The 11,629-nt window shown below is 43.2% G+C and overlaps 1 non-coding gene across 1 annotated transcript; it reads left to right on the top strand.

Moving 5' to 3' along the window:
• The first annotated feature begins 1,508 nt into the window (after positions 1 to 1,508).
• Positions 1,509 to 1,580, top strand: TRNAW-CCA (transfer RNA tryptophan (anticodon CCA)). Its single transcript has one exon. It is a non-coding gene; the product is annotated as a tRNA-Trp (tRNA).
• The last annotated feature ends 10,049 nt before the right edge of the window (positions 1,581 to 11,629 follow it).

Genomic DNA, 11,629 nt, shown 5'->3' with positions numbered 1-11,629 from the left:
TCCTTCTCAGGGGTCAAGTAGGAGCACACCTCAGTCTGTCTCTGCACTCTTCAAAGGAAACTTCTCAGGGCCAAGGTCACTGCTCTGGCAGTGGTGCAAGTACCTGTTAGTCCCAATTACACTCTGGGCTCAGTGGGCACAAAGCCATACCACTATGGGCATTAGAGCAAGCACTTCATAAGAAGCAAGGAGGAAGAAGCCCAGCCACTATTTCATCCATCCCATCCACTGCTTTGTTTAATCATGCTCCACTGGGAGGTGGGGACCATGAGCTGAAGGCTAAGCTTCATCTTTTTGGGGGGAATATTTTTAATCCTTCACTTAGAGCCTTAAAACTATGGGAATAAGAGCATCATGTGGCCCCAACACAGCTTTCATCCACAGTTCCCACAGTTCACTGCACTGGGCAAGGGTAAGAGATACCCCTAAAATGTATGCTCAGTTCAGTTCAGTTCAGTTCAGTCGCTCAGTCGTGTCCCACTCTTTGTGACCCCATGAATCGCAGCACGCCAGGCCTCCCTGTCCATCACCAACTCCCGGAGTTCACTCAGACTCACATCCATCGAGTCAGTGATGTCATCCAGCCATCTCATCCTCGGTTGTCCCCTTCTTCTCCTGCCCCCAATCCCTCCCAGCATCAAAGTCTTTTCCAATGAGTCAACTCTTCGCATGAGGTGGCCAAAGTACTGGAGCTTCAGCTTTAGCATCATTCCTTCCAAAGAAATCCCCGGGTTGATCTCCTTCAGAATGGACTGGTTGGATCTCCTTGTTCACAAGTTGAAAATTTTAAATTTCAAGAAATAAAATTCCAAACAGATGATTTTCTCTAAAAATAGCATCTTCTCTTTAACAAAATATTTACAAATGGTATGAACCAAGGCACCAATTAAAGTATTTGGGATTAAGTCAAAGCCACAGAAGAAGCAATATAAAAACCTTAAATCAGCACATCAAAAAAGAAATAATTGTTATTAATTTTTATTTATTTATCTATTTTTGGGGGGCCATGTGGCATGCAGGATCTTAGTTTCTGGACCAGGGATTGAAACCATATCCCCTGCAGTGGAAATGCAGAGTGTTAATGGCTGGTCTCCCAGGGAAGTCTCAAGAAATATTTTTTAAAAACTCTTCTTCCATCCTGAGGTGCATGCCACCATTCAAGACAAGTGGACCATGGGTACAATGAGGGTGTCCTCAGTTATGTCTGTAACTTACCAACTCTGATGTGGTTGGCAGGCTACTCACACCTCAGACCTGATGGAGTACAAAGGTGGTGACTCTGGAGCCTGAAGACTGTGCATCTCTCCTTTGGTAACTGATTATTTTATAGACTTTTTAAATCACATCTTCCTTCTTTCCATCTATAACGGCTAATCAGAAAGTGATACCTGATTAGACTCTAGACTGTCCTTTGGGTTAATCCAGATTGGATCTTTTTCAATCTTCAGAGGAATGGGTTGGATCAGATTTCATTCAGGAAAGATAAAGAATGAGGGAGGGTATTGGCTTCCCTGGTGGCTCAGAGGTTAAAGCGTCTGCCTCCAATGCGGGAGACCCAGGTTCGATCCCTGGGTTGGGAAGATCCCCTGGAGAAGGAAATGGCAACCCACTCCAGTATTCTTGCCTGGAGAATCCCATGGATGGAGGAGGTTGGTAGGCTACAGTCCACGACTGACTTCACTTTCACTTTCATTGGAGTCAAGGGCTTTCCTGATAGCTCAGTTGGCAAAGAATCTGGTTTGATTCCTGGGTCAGGAAGATCCAAAAGGAATGGCTACCCACTCCAGTATTCTTGGGCTTCCCTTGTGGCTCAGCTGGTAAAGAATCTGCCTGAAATGTGGGAGACCTGGGTTCAGTCCCTGGGTTGAGAAGATCCCCTAGAGAAGGGAACAGCTACCCACCCCAGTATTCTGGCCTGGAGAATTCCATGGACTCCATGGGGTCAAAGCCACTTTCGCTTTCACTTTCATTAATATAAAATAGGTTTATGTATCTCATTGGAGTCAAAGGCTGGTTCCTTGATTCACTCCACAAGTACTGACTGGGTTTTACTAATACTGACAGTAACAGTGTGGGCAGGAGACAGGGAAGGATTTATTGATTTGTGACAGTGAATAGGAAAAATGACACTTTAAAACATCATTGTTTGGGGATCTATGGCCAGGAAAAAATTACCCAAATGTCCCAGAATTAAAACTGCTTTGTGAAGACAGTACTGTTGTTCTGAAAGGAAACAAGATACACACATTTATCTATCCAGGGTCGCTTAGGTGCTGTGTATGACACATGGGAGATCAGGAGCCTATTCACGAAGCAAAAGGAAGTGCTTTTGCGAGATGTGATTGGTTTACCAATTTTAAGTCAAGACTTCTCTGAAGAAGATCAAGTGAAAATCACATTGAGAAATAAGGGTGGGGGCTGTAGTTTTTCTTGTTGTTATTCAATTGCTAAGTCCTGTCTGACTGTTTGCACTTCCATGGACTCAGTGTGCCAGGTTCCTCTTCACTCTCTCCCAAGGTTTGCTCAAATTCATGTCCATTGAGTCAGAGATACTACCTAACCATCTCATCCTCTGCTGCTCACTTCTTTGCCTTCAGTCTTTCCCAGCTTCAGGGTCTTTTCCAATGAGTCAGTTCTTTGCATCTGGTGGCCAAAGTATTAGAAATTCAGCTTCAGCATCAGCCTTTCCAATGAATATTCAGGGTTGATTTCCTTTAAGATTAACTGATTTAATCCTTGCTGTTCAAAGGACTCTTAAGAGTCTTCCCCAGCACCACAGTTTGAAAGCATAAGTTCTTCAGCACTCAGTCTTTTTCATGGTCCAACTCTCACATCTGTACATGACTACTGGAAAAACCACAGCTCTGACTAGACACTAGATGAACCTTTGTCAGCAAAGTGGTATCTCTGCTTTTTGATATGTTGTCTAGTTTTGCATTGCTTTCTTTTCAAGGAATAAGGAATTTCATGGTTGCAGTCACCATCCTCAGGGGTAGTTGGAGCTGGGCATTTCTAGAGGGACAAAGTGAATAACCCAAATACTGTAAAATGTAGTATTTTTTCCTCTTTGGGGAGAAGAAGATTTAAAAACCTTTGTTTGGGTTGTGTTTAGAAATTATGGGGAGTGACTAAAAAGTCATCTTTGAGTGTTTCCTCCCAGAAGGGATCAGGATCACAAATTGGCATGAAAAGATTTGTTTTCACTTTAAAATTTTTACATGAGAAATTGTAAAAGCTATGTATCAAAGAATATTATCTGAGCTGGAGAACTTAGAGATATACATTTCTATGCATTCTTTCTTTACAAATATTAGAATTACTACTTTGGAAAGGGATTTAGTGGAAGGAATAGTTCATATTCAGAACAAAGACTCCATTAAAAAAATAGCATATGGAATGTTATTTTAAGCTTTTATATAGAAAGTCTAGCTAGTGAAATCACCAAGTGTATGAACTATGATAAAAGTGCAGAAACTAAAGACTTCAAATGTCAGAAATAAAATTTCAAACAGGTGTTTTTTTTTTTAATTATTAAAAAGAATGTCTTCCTGCTTAAGCCAATTAAAAATGATATAAACCAAGCACACACAAAAAGGCTTGGAAATAAGGCAAAACTACACTTAGATGCAACATCAAAGCCTTAAAACTGTTCATCTGGAAAAAAAGAAAAAGGATGACTTTTTCTGCTATCCTGAACTGTTTGCCACCATTCAAGATGCACTAGCCATGAGTAAGATGAGGATGTTTTTAGCTGAGATCAGAAACTCACCAGCTCTGCTGTGATTGCCAAAGTGCTCCAACTTAAAGCCCCCTATAGAACCCAGACAATGACTCTACATCTGTGCTTTGGTGCCTGAGGCTTTTTTAGGACTTTCTAATAATTTCTTCCCCTTTTCAGTAACTTCCAATTGGAAAGTGATACCTGGTTAGATTCCAGAATATCCAGCAGGTTAATTCTTATATTTGTCTTTCTCCAGATTGAGTGAATCAGACTTTCATTTTAGTAAATAATTATGTTGGAGGGGAAGTCAAAACACGTTCCTAGATTTACCGCTACAAACATTGATTGAATTTATTAATACAGACAGTTGTAGTAGGGTGTGATCAAGGAGAGATTAATTTGGTCCTGACATTGGACAGAAAAAGAAAAACTTGAAAACATCATTCCTGGGGGATCTTTGGCCATATAAAAACTACCAAAGTGTCCTAGAAATAAGGCAGCTTTGCAAGGGCAGTGGTGCTATCCCAAAGAAAACAAAATAAAGTTCTCCATGTATCAGGCTGTCACTCCTGTGTAATGTTGGGATAACAGCAGGTCAGGAGCCTATTCAGGGAGCAAGGGCAGTGGTCTTGGGGATGTGGCTGGTCCTCCGACTTAAGTCATGGCTTCTCTGATGGAGATCAGGTCAAACTCACAGTGAGAAGTGAGGGTCATGAAAGAGTTAAAGCTTAAGGGAGCCCAAAGCCCTTTAAAGCAGGGGGTGAACATGTTTTGCTCTTGCTTTCCTGAAACCTTGTGCAACAATGTATCTTATCCGGGAACTGGCCTTTCTTTAGGTCCAGAACTTATGATCACACAGCATGATGTCTTACTCATGGAAATGCTTTTCTTAGGCTCTATGTTAATGATTTATAATTGTAACAAATCTTGCCTGGGAACCTGTTTCTCAAGACTTGCACCCCTGAATACACAGCGACAGTATGTCTTGTCCAGAGACCTTTCCCGGCAAATTCTCCCTGGCTAATCTTCTGTGGAACTTATCTCAGGATATGCCTTCGGAAAGGGTCTGCTGGAACTCATAACCTTGAAGTATTCTTTTTATCTGTTTTCAGCAGCTAGTTGAAAAGTTTATGAGGCACCGCTTAAACTAGTGAGGCAGGTACTTTGCTGCCCTCTTCTGGTGTCTATGTCAAAAGCTTTTTTGTCACTTTCACTTTTTTTTCCCCAGTTTTTATTTATTTACTTCACAATATTGTATTGGTTTTGCCATCCATTGACATGAATCCGCCATGGGTGTACATGTGTTCCCCATCCTGAACCCCCCTCCCACCTCCCTCCCCATCCCATCCCTCTGGGTCATACCAGTGCACCAGCCCCTTTTAAATAAAATCTACACAAAGCTCTGAGTGACTGAGACTCTCTTTGGTCCAGGAGTTAAATCTTCTTCTCCTTCGGAGACCTTGAATTCGGCGGCACCATTTACTATAAGCTATCTGTGGGATGGAGCAGCCTGGAGCTGGGCATTCCACAGCAACCCTGTAAATGACTGAAGACAGTGTGAAATATGGGTATATTCCCCCCACCCCACCCCCCACCCCCCACCCCCCCCATTGAGTAGGAGAGAGATTCAAAGATTTTTCTCTGAGTGGAGTTTAGAACTAAAGGGTGTGGGCAACAGGAGACAGTGTCGCTTTTGAGGGTGTTTCTTCCCAGAAATCTGGGATCATTTGAAAGACTAAATCTGAGAATGTGAACAGAGGAAGAGGTGACCAACTGACCAACCCTGGGAAGTGAGACATTTCCAAGTCTGAGAGTCACTGATGGAGGGAGGTGGGCTGTTTAGGAACTTGGACCCAGGCAGAGAACTAAACATAGGTCAGTCACACACAGGGCTTCCCTGATAGCTCAGTTGGTAAAGAATCTGCCTGCAACGCAAGAGACTCCAGTTCGATTCCTGGGCTGGGAAGATCCCCTGGAGAAGGGAAAGGCTACCCACTCCAGTATTCTGGCCTAGAGAATTCCAAGGACTGTATAGTCCCTGGGGTCACAAAGAGTTGGACACGACGGAGCAGCTTTCACTTTCACTTTCATGCACACATAACCCTGTCATCATCATGCCAGCCACTACTGGAAGTTGTTTTCCAGGTTCTTTCCATGGAGGATGCTTCCCAGAGGGCAAATAGCCCCAGGCACTTTCCAGGGGCCTGGGATGTGGAACCATAATCCCCTGGCCCTTTTACAAGTATATTTTGATAATTACCATGTTCTCAAACTTAGGTAAATTCAACACAGTTTCTGATCAAGATAACACCGTTAGGCACAGAGATAGAATTTGATTTTCCCTTCATATTAAGCCCTGTTCACAAATGTCAACCCTTTTCCTATACACAATTCAGAAGCTGTATTTGATATTTAATGATTTCAGTATGTTCATCAATGTCTCTCACTCTGGGCTGGATCAGGTGGAGATTTTTGAAGTTCAGGGCACAGAGAAAGTGAGAGCTTCCCTCTATCCATAGGATTTCCCATGCATCTCTCTCCCCACCCTCATTCAATGTGTTGCCCAAACAATTCTGATATACCACTGGTCACCAAGACTAGGTTTCTTTGAAGAGTGTTCTCCATCTTGATAACTTTCTGGCCTTTGACTTCATTTCTACCCCTGGTTGGAAAAGGCAATGACAACCTACTCCAGTACTCTTGCCTGGAAAATCCCATGGATGGAGGAGCCTGGTAGGCTGCAGTCCATGGGGTCACGAAGAGTCAGACACGACTGAGCGACTTCACGTTCACTTTTCAGTTTCATGCATTGGAAAAGGAAATGGCAATGCACTCCAGTGTTCTTGCCTGGAGAATCCCAGGGACAGGGGATTGGTGGGCTGCCATCTATGGGGTCACACAGAGTTGGACATGACTGAAGCAACTTAGCAGCAGTAGCAGCAGCTACCCCTGGTAGGGCCTTTGCATAAACTTGGGTTAAACTGAATTGCATTCAATACATGTTTTAACTCCCAGGCCACCCAAAACTTTTATTAATAATCTGCAATAGGGTGAGATTAGCAACAATGATAATGGTAAACATCTGTTTATTGAACACAAACTGGATGGTGTCAGCTCTTTTTCCCACTACCCCATGCAAGAGGTCGGGGCGGCTGTTGAGAGGAGCAACCTCATGTTCAAGAAGCGGTGGCTGTGCGGGGGCAGGAGAGTGGAGAGGAGCTACTCCACGTTTAAGGTCAGGAGGGGCGGCCGTGAGGAGATACCCCTAGTCCAAGGTAAGGAGCAGTGTCTGCACTTTGCTGGAGCAGCCGTGAAGAGATACCCCATGTCCAAGGTAAGAGAAACCCCAGGAAGAGGGTAGGTGTTGTGAGAGGGCATTAGAGGGCAGACACACTGAAACCATAATCACAGAAAACAAGCCAATCTGATCACACGGACTACAGACTTGTCTAACTCAATGAAACTAAGCCATGTCCTGTGGGGCCACCCAAGACGGGCGGGTCATGGTGGAGAGGTCTGACAGAATGTGGTCCACTGGAGAAGGGAATGGCAAAAAACTTCAGTATTTTTGCCTTGAGAACCCCATGAACAGTATGAAAAGGCAAAAAGATAGGACTCTGAAAGATGAACTCCCCAGGTCAGTAGGTGCCCAATATGCTACTGGAGATCAGTGGAGAAATCACTCCAGAAAGAATGAAGGGATGGAGCCAAAGCAAAAACAACACACAGTTGTGGATGTGACTGGTGATAGAAGCAAGGCCCAATGCTGTAAAGAGCAATATTGCATAGGAACCTGGAATGTTAGGTCCATGAATCAAGGCAAATTGAAAGTGGTCAAACAGGAGATGGCAAGAGTGAACGTTGACATTCTAGGAATCAGCGAACTAAAATGGACTGGAATGGGTGAATTTAACTCAGATAATCATTGTATCTACTACTGTGGGCAGGAATCCCTTAGAAGAACTGGAGTAGCCCTCATAGTCAACAAAAGGGTCTGAAATGCAGTACTTGGATGCAGTCTCAAAAACGACAGAATGATCTCTGTTTGTTTCCAAGACAAACCATTCAATGTCATGGTGATCCAAGTCCATGCCCCAACCAGTAACACAGAAGAAGCTAAACAGTTCTATGAAGACCTACGAGACCTTTTAGAACACCCAAAAAAGATGTCCTTTTCATTATAGGGGACTGGAATGCAAAAGTAGGAAGTCAAGAAACACCTGGAGTAACAGGCAAATTTGGCCTTGGAATATGGAATGAAGCAGGACAAAGGCTAATAAAGTTTTGCCAAGAGAACACACTGGTCACAGCAAACACACTCTTACAACAACACAAGAGAAAACTCTACACATGGACATCACCAGATGGTCAACACTGAAATCAGATTGATTATATTCTTTGCAGCTAAAGATGGAGAAGCTCTATACAGTCAGCAAAAATAAGACTGGGAGCTGATGGTGGCTCCGATCATAAACTTCTTAGTGCCAAATTCAGACTTAAATTGAAGAAAGTGGAGAAAACCACTAGACCATTCAGGTATGACCTAAATCAAATCCCTTAGGATTCTACAGTGGAAATGACAAATAGATTTAAGGGATGAGATCTGATAGACAGAGTGCCTGATGAACTATGGATGGAGGTTTGTGACATTGTACAGGAGACAGAGATCAAGACTATCCCCATGGAAAAGAAATGCAAAAAAGCAAAATGGCTGTCTGAGAAGGCCTTACAAGTAGTTGTAAAAAGAAAAGAAGCAAAAAGCAAAGGAGAAAAGGAAAGATCTTCCCATTTGAATGCAGAATTGCAAAGAATAGCAAGGAGAGATAAGAAAGCCTTCCTCAGTGATCAGTGCAAAGAAATAGAGGAAAATAATAGAATGGGAAGGATTAGAGATCTCTTCAAGAAAATTAGAGATACCAAGGGAACATTTCATGCAAAGATGGGCTCGATAAAGGACAGAAATGGTATGGAACTAACAGAAGCAGAATATATTAAGAAGAGATGGCAAGAATACACAGAAGAACTGTACAAAAAAGATCTTCACGACCCAGATAATCATGATGGTGTGATCACTCACCTAGAGCCAGACATCCAGGAATGTGAAGTCCGGTGGGCCTTAGGAAGCCCATTTCAAGTATGAACAGTACAAACAAAGCTACTGGAGGCGATGGAATTCCAGCTGAGCTATTTCAAATCCTAAAAGATGATGCTGTGAAAGTGTTGCATTCAGTATGTCAGCAAATTTGGAAAACTCAGCAGTGGCCAGAAGACTGGAAAAGGTCAGTTTTTGTTCCAATCCAAAAAAAAGGCAATGCCAAAGAATGCTCAAACTACTGCACAATTGCACTCATCTCACACGCTAGTAAAATAATGCTCAAAATTCTCCAAGCCAGGCTTCAGCAATACGTGAACCGTGAACTTCCTGATGTTCAAGCTGCTTTTAGAAAAGGCAGAGGAACCAGAGGTCAAATTGCCAACATCTGCTGGATCATCAGAAAAGCAAGAGAATTCCAGAAATACATCTATTTCTGCTTTATTGACTATGCCAAAGCCTTTGACTGTGTGGATCACAATAAACTGTGGAAAACTCTGAAAGAGATGGGAATACCAGACCACCTGACCTGCCTCTTGAGAAACCGATATACAGGTCAGGAAGCAACAGTTAGAACTGGACAGGAACAACAGACTGGTTCCAAATAGGAAAAGGAGTACGTCAAGGCTGTATATTGTCACCCTGCTTATTTAACTTATATGCAGAGTACATCATGAGAAATGCTGGGCTGGAAGAAACACAAGCTGGAATCAAGATTGCCAGGAGAAATATCAATAACCTCAGATATGCAGATGACACCACCCTTCTGGCAGAAAGTGAAGAAGAACTAAAAACCTCTTGATGAAAGTGAAAGAGAAGAGTGAAAAAGTTGGCTTAAAACTCAACATTCAGAAAACTAAGATCATGGCATCTGGTCCCATCATTTCATGGCAAACAGATGGGGAAACAGAGGAAACAGTGACAGACTTTGTTTTTGGGGGGCTCCAAAATCACTGCAGATGGTGATTGTAGCCATGCAATTAAAAGACGCTTACTCCTTGGAAGGAAAGTTATGACCAACCTAGATAGGTCTCTTCAAAAGCAGAGACATTACCTTGGCAACAAAGGTCTGTCTAGTCAAGGCTATGGTTTTTCCAGTGGTCATGTATGGATGTGAGAGTTGGACTGTGAAGAAAGCTGAGTGCCGAAGAATTGATGCTTTTGACCTGTGGTGTTGGAGAAGACTCTTGAGAGTCCCTTGGACTGCAAGGAGTTCCAACCCGTCCATTCTAAAGGAGATCAGTCCTGGGTGTTCACTGGAAGGCCTGATGCTGAAGCTGAAACTGCAATACTTTGGCCACCTCATGCGAAGAGTTGACTTATTGGAGAAGACCCCAATGATGGGAGGGATTGGGGGTAGGAGAAGAAGGGGATGACAGAGGATGAGATGGCTGGATGGCATCACTGACTCAGTGGACATGAGTTTGAGTAAACTCCAGGAGTTGATGATGGACAGGAAGGCCTGGCGTGCTGTGATTCATGGGGTCACAAAGAGTCGGGCATGACTGGGTGACTGAACTGAACTGAAGTAATCTTCACAAAAAATGTAAAGTTCACTGCTCTTTTACAAAATTTTAGGTTGGTGAATTCAAGGCTGTACTTGGGAGAGGAACTTGCCCACTTGCATGCTATGAATAATTTGTAGGTTTTCTCAGGTGAGGGGGTCAGAAGGGTCCCCAAGTTGTCAGATAAGTGACAACTAACTGATAACTAATTGTGTTAGTAAGGACTGACTGGCAAACTTCACCAGACACATAAGTAGAAATGGGTAAAAAACAGAGTCGAACCTAGGGATGTTTCAATAGGATCTCAGCTTCCATGAGTTCCAACTAAGTCAGTCAGTCAGTTCAGTCACTCAGTCATGTCCAACTCTTTGCGACCCCAAGAATCGCAGCATGCCAGGCCTCCCTGTCCATCACTAACTCCCGGAGTTCACTCAGACTCACGTCCATCGAGTCCATGATGCCATCCAGCCATCTCATCCTCTGTCGTTCTCTTCTCCTCCTGCCCCCAATCCCTCCCAGCATCAGAGTCTTTTCCAATGAGTCAACTCTACGAATGAAGTGACCAAAGTATTGGAGTTTCAGCTTCAGCATCATTCCCTCCAAAGAAATCCCAGGGCTGATCTCCTTCAGAATGGACTGGTTAGATCTCCTTGCAGTCCAAGGGACTCTCAAGAGTCTTCTCCAACACCACAGTTCAAAAGCATCAATTCTTCGGCACTCAGCTTTCTTCACAGTCCAACTCTCACATCCATACATGACCACAGGAAAAACTATAGCCTTGACAAGATGGACCTTAGTCAGCAAAGTAATGTCTCTGCTTTTCAACATGCTATCTAGGTTGGTCATAACTTTTCTTTCAAGGAGTAAGCATCTTTTAATTGCATGGCTACAATCACCATCTGCAGTGATTTTGGAGCCCCGCAAAATAAAGTCTGACACTGTTTCCACTGTTTCCCCATCTATTTGCCATGAAATGATGGGACCAGATGCCATGATCTTAGTTTTCTGAATGTTGAGCTTTAAACCAACTTTTTCGCTCTCCTCTTTCACTTTCATCAAGAGGCTTTTTTGTTCCTCTTCACTTTCTGCCAGAAGGGTGGTGTCATCTGCATATCTGAGGTTATTGATATTTCTCCTGGCAATCTTGATTCCAGCTTGTGTTTCTTCCAGCCCAGCGTTTCTCATGATGTACTCTGCATATAAGTTAAATAAGCAGGGTGACAATATACAGCCTTGACATACTCCTTTTCCTATTTGGAAACAATCTGTAGTTCCATGTCCAGTTCTAACTGCTGCTTCCTGACCTGCATA

This window comes from Capricornis sumatraensis, chromosome 14 (assembly GCF_032405125.1).
Source record: "Capricornis sumatraensis isolate serow.1 chromosome 14, serow.2, whole genome shotgun sequence".
NCBI classification, from domain to species: Eukaryota; Metazoa; Chordata; class Mammalia; order Artiodactyla; family Bovidae; genus Capricornis; species Capricornis sumatraensis.
Note: the sequence above shows the minus strand (reverse complement) of the source record. Positions and strands in the feature narration are given on the sequence as shown.